The following is a 9,800-nucleotide window of genomic DNA, read 5'->3' as shown; positions in this document are numbered from 1 at the left end:
AAGAAAGATCAGTGTCTCCAGCTACCACTCTGGACTGACTTCCCAATAGCACTGGCAACACAATTTTAGAGCAAAGAGTGGAGATGATTACTTAAGTGAATTTACACATGATGGCAAATAACTATGCTTAATAAAACCGAGAGAGCTTTAATGATTTCATTTTGGTGATTTAATTTATAAAAGCAAAGCTTAATCATTTAATAGCATCATTAAGAAAACACCACAGGAAGTTTAGAAATAAAGACTCATCCATATCTCATGAGAAATGAGTTTCCGTCTAACATTCAGCTCATGACAAAATAAAATAGGAAGCTCACGGCTACTTAAATAATGGCACTCAAAATATAAGCAATCCCAAAAGAAGCTGGTCAGATCCATCTTCTCCAGCATAGAGCAGGCACGTCTCTGTTCACTATAATGTGAGAAAGACCATAAGAACAGAGACAATAGCAGTGACAGGGACACGCATATTTTTCTTGGTTAAAGAATACGTTGCAGCCACCGTGCGAATGCCCATGGCGATAAAAACGGCTTCAAGTGCAGTGAATTTAAACAAGATCATCTTATGTCACAACATTTGGAAAAAATAACAATGGAAGCATCCTCTACCAACACATATCTACATTTTGTGTGTTTTTGAGTTCCAAGAGAAAATCTCCAAGGACAGGATTAACTAAGAGTTTGCATTGGGGTAATGGAAAATATGACCTCATTAGCACTGGGTTTGTCATTTGCTCCATAACAAAAAAGTAAATTACAATGCATTAATGCAGTTAGTGTTGTTTTTAATGTGCACTGGGATACAATAAAACTTTTTATTGGGGAAGTGCGATGGCATGTTTGCACTACAGTATTAGCACTAGTGCTCTGATAGGGCAGCCAATCATATTACCCAGTGGAACACTCTTATAATGATGTAGTAAAATTTGACTCTGATATAGTAAAATCTGTTTATGGCAAAGCTGCTTTTTCACACAATTCTTCCGGGCTGGGGCAAGGAGTGGAAGGGGCAGAGGCAAGCGCATTCATTATACCCTTATTTAAAGGAAGGTTCTGTTTTTCTTTCTTTCATTTAAGCTTCGGAGGCATCGGAGCCTCAAGAAGGAAACGAACGCTACGTGGTCCGCTTTCCCTCTCGAATACGTCGCTTTTCCCATGTTTGTCACCCAGGTGTCATAAATTAGAATGCACCTTTTGGTGACGGGACCTAAACAGGAGTATTGTAATTTAACACACTTTTAATGGGCTTGTCACGGCATTTTTCATGTATAACTCAGCGAGTGTAAAACGACCGCAAGCACATTCATTGCTTTCCAGTGGGAGGGTGAGGGGGGCAGATCCTTTCTTTGCTGAATACAGTGCTTGCTTGTGTTTGTAGCTGTGTTGGCAACCTGGTCTCCTCCTGGCCACGCACTGTTATTAAGTTACCAACAACAGGTCTGCGGTGTTAATGAATATGCGCAGGTGCTCCTGGGACGGCTGTTCTGAGGTTATGATCATGCCCTTCTCTATTTTTTCAATGGACAAAGAGTAAAAAAAAAAAATCTCTGAAATTCATTTAAATTGTGCTCACCGGTCATTCATTTCAGCAGTAACATAATGGCTACTAACAGTGGTTTCTCATTCTTGTGGGTGACCTTTACTAGGTCACACTTCAGCGGTGCCTGATTAACTCCATTCAACTATTCATATCCAGACTGGCCGATGGTATTAGTTGGCCTCATAATCTAAGGCTGGGCTGGGATTTTGCAGTGCCCTGAGGCCCACTGCAGATGACTTTGCTTGCAGCTGAACAGGTGGATATTAGTGACCACCTAAGGCACAGAATAGAGGAGAATCCAGAAAAAGAACCAGCCCTGAATTGGCCACAAAACCCTAAATAACTTCACGTAGTCAATGGACCAGCTGGGTTTATGCCATACATGTAGCTGACTCCCTCGCCCAGTGCCTGTGTTGGAAAGTTATTTATTTGTTTGCAATCTAGTTTTCCACTGAAACATTTGAGTAATAAAGAGACATGAGGGGAGACACATTAGGAAGCATATCATATATCAAAATGAAAAGTACCACCAAAGCTCCATGATAAACGTAGGATAAAATGCACTTTGTTTTCTTACAAGACAAAGCAATAAGGAAAATGCTGTGTCTGGAGTAATTCTGAGCCTGCAACTTCTGCTGGTTATTTATTTTTATTAAGCAAATATACAGCTCTGCAAAGGTACCTGATGCTAACAAACCAGAAACAGCAAAGAGTCCCAGCTCTGGGAAGATCACAATCTAACACAGACAGGGCGGGTGGGGGGAACAGAACAGCCCAAATAAAAGGCTCCTGGAGCACGGTAAAGAGATTTTAGACGGGGAAACCGATACAAGCAGAATGTATAGGAGCAGCAAGCAGCGAAACTTTTGAAACCCCATGATCACTGCTCAGTACAAATCACCCATCTCTACTGATATCTTCATGTCCTTCCTCTCACTCAGCCCTATTTATTTATTCACCTGTGACATATTGTCTAAATCCTGTATCATAAGCTCTGAGACAAGGCAGCCTTTGTGTTATTTGAACAGGGGTTAGTACAATTGGGGCCCTGATCCCTGACTGGCGTTTTTTTTAGCTGCTTCCGCAGTAGCAATAAGAAGCGGATTTGAAGGAGAAGAGATAGAGAGGAAGCACTTGCCAGGCTTGGAAACAGGACTCAGCAAAATAGGGGAAGCACCAGAAAAATGCCTAAACGGGGGGCCAGAAGAAAATAGGAGAACAAAAATGGAGGGATAGCAGCTTCCTGGCTCTATTTCCTAGGTAGCAGTTGGGAGTTTGCCTTAGCAATGCATGCAGAGAAGAAGAAAAAGTTATTTTGACTTACAAAAGCGAGGAAAGGTCATTAGGAAGACTTGAGAACCAATAAAGCTCTTTAAATCCTTCCTACTTGTAATGCATAGAGCAAAGCTTACAGGAAAGCTGGAGCTAAGAAAATTACAAATGGTAATGCTATTATTTGGCATATAGTTGCCAAAGGCATTCAATATAAAGATTTTACAGAGGTGTCAACTGATATATAGCAAACACACAAACAGTCTCCAACACTGTAACATATGCAAGGAGAGCTGAGGCTAAATATTAAGCATATGAATTATATATTCGTGCAATGCGAGGCTGAGAAAATGCTTGCTGTGCACCATAGTTAAAATGAGCAATAAATACCAAGGTTAATATTGGCAATGTCTTGTTGTGGAAGGCTCCCCTGAATACCCCCGCCTCCCCCTTCCCACCTCCCAAGTTTGGTTTTCAGACTGTTTTCTGCTGTGTTGGATAATGAAGTGATTAGATTGTTCCTTTCAGAGGCTGTTACATATTTAAAACAGGTTTCATTGCTGCCTCATTTTAAACATCAGAACCTGTTTTGGGCGCCAGAAATGTGAAACATGAACATCAATAGTGTTCCCCTGCCAAGATAAGAGCCTGCTACAGAGGCCAAACATATGTCTTTCTCTCTCTCTCTCTCTTCCCCTGAGGAGGTTTCTGGATAAGGAAGAGGTGAGTCTATACCTGAGCAGCTTTAAATGACTCTGACATGTAGGGCCTTTTGTAAATTTGCCTTTGCTCTTTCTTAGCAGGGCAGCTGAAGATTTTGTCCTTAGAAATATTGCCTTCAGGGGTTAACCTAGTGTGGCCTAGCTGATTACTGGCTATATCAGGAAAAGGCTGTGTGCATAGCTCCTCCAGGTAAATGAAGCCCCCCTTTGGCTGAGTCTCCTATTCGCACTGAGCAGATATAGCTGTGTCCAATTCTTACTGAGCAGAGGAGGACCCTCTGAAGGGGTAGCAGGGTGCAAATGCTAAAATGCAGTGCATCTAGCTATGATGAGCAAAGCGGATCCAAAATGCTGCAGCGATTCAGAGCAAAGCCTTTGCAGTGGGACAGGTAAACCAGTGCAGCTCACTGCTCACTAATGCAGGCCCATTCTTTGCCCCCTCCGCTGCTGAAGTGCTAATAAGTGCTGGTGCACCTGATGAATGGTTGTAATGCTCTAAGGAAAAAGTCCTGAGGCCTGAGCTCCAATGCAGAGACAACCCACAACTTGGCTTCCACAGAGCTCATCCAAAAAAGCAGATTTGCAACCTGACTTTAACAAACAAACTTGCTTTTAGGAGCTAGACACTTTCCCCCACCAGCCTCCTTCCTGACAAGCTGGAATAAAGTCCTTGCAGCCTGAGCTGGGAAGGAAAAGACCCTTTTTCTTGTGGCCTTGTCAGAGTGATTAGCTCAGTGAAAATGAGCCTTGCCTCAGTCTACCCTTCCTTGCCTTCCCTAACAATATTTGCAGTGATGGGAGACACCTGGAGACTTCCTGCTTGCACAAAGAACTGCACACCCCTTTTGTAGGGACTGCTACCAAATCTCCGTGTTGGTGTGTCTAAAATATTGATCCAGTGACAACTGCTCACAAAGCAAGAGTGGCAGAGCACGCACGCTTCTCCTTGACTTGCTGCCCTTTTGGCAAATGCTGCATCCTCTTCCTCATCCACGACCTACTTCCTGTGTGAAAAAAAGGACTCAAGCAGCTGGTGGGTTCCTCCTAGCTGCAAGCTGCTTGGTTTAGGTTAGCAATGCTGCAGCTGCCCTGCCTCCTTCCAGCAGCCCAAGCCCTGTGATGCACTCAAAAGTAGGGCTCCTTGAGCCAAAAGCAGTAGGGATGCCAAGAGTTAAAAGGAAAATCTTTCTCATGCTCTTTCTGTAGTTATTGTGGATGAAGGGCCATACCATATCCCCTTGCATTTACAGATCTCCATCCCAGTGATGTGCAACACATCCTATAAACTAGAATCATTGTGATGCCTTGAGAGCACAGTGCCCTTCCATAGCAGTGAGGCTCAGACAGATACAGCTATAGGTAATACAGCTGTGGTGACAGGGTTTGCTCCCTTCTGGAGCACTTTTTTCTGACTAATTTGAGTGGAGTGAATATAACAGTCCTACAGCTCTAACCATGCACCCTGCAGGGAATACTGATGCTACTTAAGGAGTGCTTATTCTTAAGGGAACTGCAACTGGTCTCTGTATGCAGGAGGACTCCTTGACCCTCAGACATACAAAAACCCTCTCACCCATCACTGAAACACAGGACAGAGAGCCCAGAAGCAACACTAGAAGCTGGGCAGGGATAAGAAGACAGGAAGTTAAGTGCACATCCAGTTGCATGGGAAGTCTGAATAGGCGAATGTATTTGGTCAGGGTGCAGTAACTAAGAGGTAAAATTGTCAAAAACACCCAAATGATTTAGGTGTTCTGTGCTTCCAACAGCCAAATTGTTAAATATATTTAGGTACCGAAAGCTATAACTCACAGTCCAGTGGGATTTGCAAAAGAGGTTCAGCATCTAATGGGAATTAAGCATATGGGGTCTTTTGAAAACCTAGGAGGTGACTGTCTGCACCTTTAAGCATTTAAATATCTTTGAAAATCTGACCCGTCATTTTTTTAAATTGGACTTAGGCTCCTCACGCATTTCTGTTATTTTAAAGATGTTGCCCAACACAACCAGATTTCCTGAAAGCTACCACAAGATCTTTAGTAGCTGTAAGAGCTTGGGACCCCAGCAGCCAGATTCCCCCTAGTGTTACCCTAGGACACTGGCAGGAAAAGTGGCACAGCGAACATAAAAAGGTCAAACTTCCTAAGGCAGCTTCTAGCTTGGGTGGGCAAAATGTTCCATCTAAATTATTCCAGCACGTTTGCCGGGGCTGTACACGCATTTTTTTTATTGCAGCGTTGCTCTTGAGTGCTTGATTCATGAGCTTTCACAACACATTTCCATTTTGCCCTAGAATCTTTAGAACGTAAAAGTCCCAGCTGTTTCACCGGGTGATTGTATCAGTGCCTGATATTCTCTCTCAGTCACCCGTAGTATAACGGCAGCCAGCAAACTGTAGCACTCACCATCGCTGCAAACTCTGACAAACAAGGCCCTTCTTCAAACTCGCTTCCTTCCATTTGTCTGTTAAGCTCATGATGAGCTTGAAATAGCCCATTAGCTCCATGATAAAGAGAGAGTCAGAACTGCACTGCTATCTTTGAGCCAACCAGCCACCAAAAACCTCAAACCTGCTGCAAAGCACGGGAGGGGGGGCGGAAAAAAAAAGAACAGAGCTGCTGCTTAGAGGAAAGGTTCACAGACAACATTGCTGTAGCCATGATCTCAGCCCCAGGCTTCACTGCATCAGGAGGACTCGGAGAAGAGGAGCAAAGGAAAGGGGAGGGATATTTAAAGGCACTTTGCTTCCTTTTGTATCATTTTGAGATGGTCTGAGCAGCCTGGTCAGACCCTAACATCCCTGTTGAAGAGTTGGATCTGCTCCCCTCCCCTGGAAAATGTATTTTGTTGGGATACAGATAAAGATACAGATAGAATTGTTTTCAAAATTATTCTATTATAGCAGATACTTACTTACTTAAGGGAGTTAGGCACCCAAATCCCATTGAAAAACAGTGATAATAGTGTCCTACCAACCTTAGACCCATTTGGAAATCCCAGACTACATTGTGGTGGTGAGGCATTACTTATACTTCAGTCGCACCCAGGAACTTCAAGCAAGCTGAGGCCTCACTGTGCTCGCTCCTGTACATACATGTAGAGTTTACCATGTGAAAGGTGACATGTAAAGGTGGTGTGAAACAAAGGGAAGGGGAAAAAGGTATAAAACAGACAAGTGCAGTATTTCATAGGGCACACTGTCCCCTCACTGTTCTTTGTAGTGATAGCCCCTTAGGAAACTTGAACATGAAATGTGATTCTTTAATGCAATTCTCTACAAAATGTCTTGCAGCTACTGGTTTATTTAGCATCAGCTTGCTCAAGGTCACCAGGCTATTTACAATGCTGGTTTGCAGCTTACCATGATGATTCTTATATTTAGGGCCAAATGTCCAAATGCCTTCAAATTGACCTCTCTTGGCATGTGACTGCAACCCCACATGCAAATCACTTCTACATTCAATTCAGAAGCAAGATCATTCATCGTCAACCAGGGACTGTCACCCAAAAGAAAGAGGCCTTGAAATTAGGTGTACACATGATAGCATTAATTTCACACAAGGGCTCTATCTGTAACTGCATTTATGCTTTTTTCCCCCTTAGAAGTGTCCATTGTTGTTAAAGAAAAGGTTGATCTGAAAATTAAGACACTGAATAAAGAAATGACTTGAAATTAGGGTTCAAATCTTATTTTTGCTACACACTTTGAGCAAGGGTTTGTGTGACTCAGCTTTCCATCTGTAAATTTGAAGTAATAACATTTCTTTTTGTCTGTATTGTCTGTCTAGACTGCAGCCTCTTTGGGACAGGAACTGCCAGTCACTACATATTAGGGGTGTGCGAAGTGGGCCCTATTCGATTCAGATTCAGCCCGAATCAGACAGTGATTCAATTCGTTGATTTGGATCACAGTCCCTAATTCAATTCGGCCAAATCCGAATCTGAAGATTCGATGCTGATTTGGAGAATCAGCAATTCAGACATAGACACAGCTTTAAATGTTTTTTCTACATCCCTCGAGGTACCAGCGCAGTTTGTGAATGCTGCGATGCTGGGGTGCATGGAGCATCCCACAGGAGTACGGGGGGGGCCCACCACGTGCTCAGCAGTGAACCTCGAAGTCGACCAGAAGTACTTCCGGTCCACTTCCGGGTCTGTTGGAGACTGCACGGGGGGCCCCTCTGCACCCCCCGCTTGGTGATCAGCCATGGGGGGACCCCATGGGCCCCCCACCAAACCCAAAAGGCACCAGTCGCTGAGCTGGTGGAGCGCGGGGGGGGGGCCCAGAATGCTTCCTGGTGGACCCAAAGGTAGACCAGAACTGCTTCTGGTCCACTTCCAGGTCTGCTGCAGAGCACGCTGGGGAGCCCCCTGCACTTCGTTGGGACGCTCCACGCTCCCCAGCATTGCAGTGTTCATGAGCCGCTGCTACCTAGATGTATGTAGAAAAAACATTTAAAGCTGCGTCTGTGTCCGAATCACAGAATCTATTCGAATCTCTCCAAATCAATTCGGAGCACTCTGATTCGATTCGGTGAAATTAAAGGGTCCTCTGATTCGATTCAGATTCAGAGACTCAGCCACCGAATCAGGCTGAATCTCCACCGAAACAAATCAGGGACCGAAGCTTTGCACAGGTATGTACTAGGTATGTAATCATCAGGCTCTGATCTTGGCTGGGCTCACTAGCTGCTATTTCCTAGAACCACTGCAGCTTCTGCAACGGTTGGACCCCTTAGTGGTTTGGAAGACAGCTGGTTAAATACCAGAAGCTAGCCACTCTCACTGCTGTTAGCGCCCTTGGAGCTGTCAGAGTAATATCAGTAGGGAACTGTTCTACTGAAAACATACCATTATGTGGACCCTCCTAGATAAGACTCTTTAAGCACTTCACAAATTAATTCATCCTCCTAATATCCCTGTAAAATTGATAAAAGCACATGAAGTTTAAATGATTTACCAAAATTCCCATAGTGAGTCTGTCAGAGCTGTGGCAGGGGGAAGACTTTAGTTTTTCAGTGTCACAATCTTTATTTATAAGCAGAAAGCTGCATGTTCATGGACAGAAGTTGCACTTTGACTATGTGACCCATGGATTAACAGAACATTTGCACCAGATTTTTAACACTCAAAGAATTCCTTGGATGCGGTAAATGGAGAAAAGTGTGTTTGGAAAATTTGGGATGAACCAACTTCAACAATGTTTAACACCAGTATAGCACTTATGAGCCTACATAGTAGCAAATACAAGTCATATTAGCAACCTTTTGTATATCCACATTAGCGCATGTCACTCAAAAATAGTACCTTGTTTAATTTGGTATTCAGCAACTGGGGAACTGGATCCTTCCCTATATCAACATGAATGAATTGTTAGTGCAACACATAAAATATCATGCCACCTGCATTACCTCAGCACGTTGGATGGTAGTAGCTGTGTCACTGAAAGCAATAGCGCTATTTTAATTGGGTATGCAGTTTCTACTGCAGTGAAGACCCAGCCCAGTGAGAGTCAACCTAGAGGAAGGGAACGTAATCCCCAATGAGCTAAATTTGGAAAAATTACAAATGAGATGGAAGCCTTAGTCCATCAAGGCTCTTGAAGCTTATGTTAGCCCTATTGGGCATATGCTAAAGTGAAGCACATACTTGTTTGGTTGGATCTGGGCCATCATCTCTATCTACAAATATTTCTCTGCCATTTTTGCTGCTTTTGAAACATCAGCCTCACTTGGGTCATAGAGATACTGTACTGATGCTGTTACTTCTGCTGCAGTTGCTATGATGTCCAGTGCCATATGAGGTCTGTGCAGCAACACCAGTGGCCTAACTAGGGCAGGGCAATCAGGGCAGCCCCCTGACTGCCAACTTGGGAGGGGAGGCAAAAAAATATGCTGCCACCACAGCCACACAATTGTGCCCAAGGCAATGCAGCCAGACCTTGTTGCTGCCACTGTGTGTTGCAGCTACCCTGGGCACGTGGCTGTGTTGTTACACCTCTGGCAACAAATCACTGCAGAAAGACTTTCCCCTCATGGAGGATGTTGCCTTGACGAGCCCAGTGAATCTCCCACAACCATTGTTCATGTCCCACTTCTCCCCTCTGTCTACTGACCAAACCATTAAAAGCCCAGAAAGAACAATCCCATTAGACAGGATAAGCTCAGACCCAGAGGCCTGGGGTGATGACTAGAGCAATGTGGAGCATAACTCAATGAAATACAAAGATAGTTAACATCTGAAGGTGTTTTGTGCTTATGTAATGG

The sequence above is a fragment of the Alligator sinensis genome, unplaced genomic scaffold (genome assembly GCF_000455745.1).
Source record: "Alligator sinensis unplaced genomic scaffold, ASM45574v1 scaffold1004_1, whole genome shotgun sequence".
NCBI lineage: Eukaryota > Metazoa > Chordata > Crocodylia > Alligatoridae > Alligator > Alligator sinensis.
The sequence above is the reverse complement of the archived record's forward strand: the minus strand, read 5'-3'. Positions refer to the sequence as shown.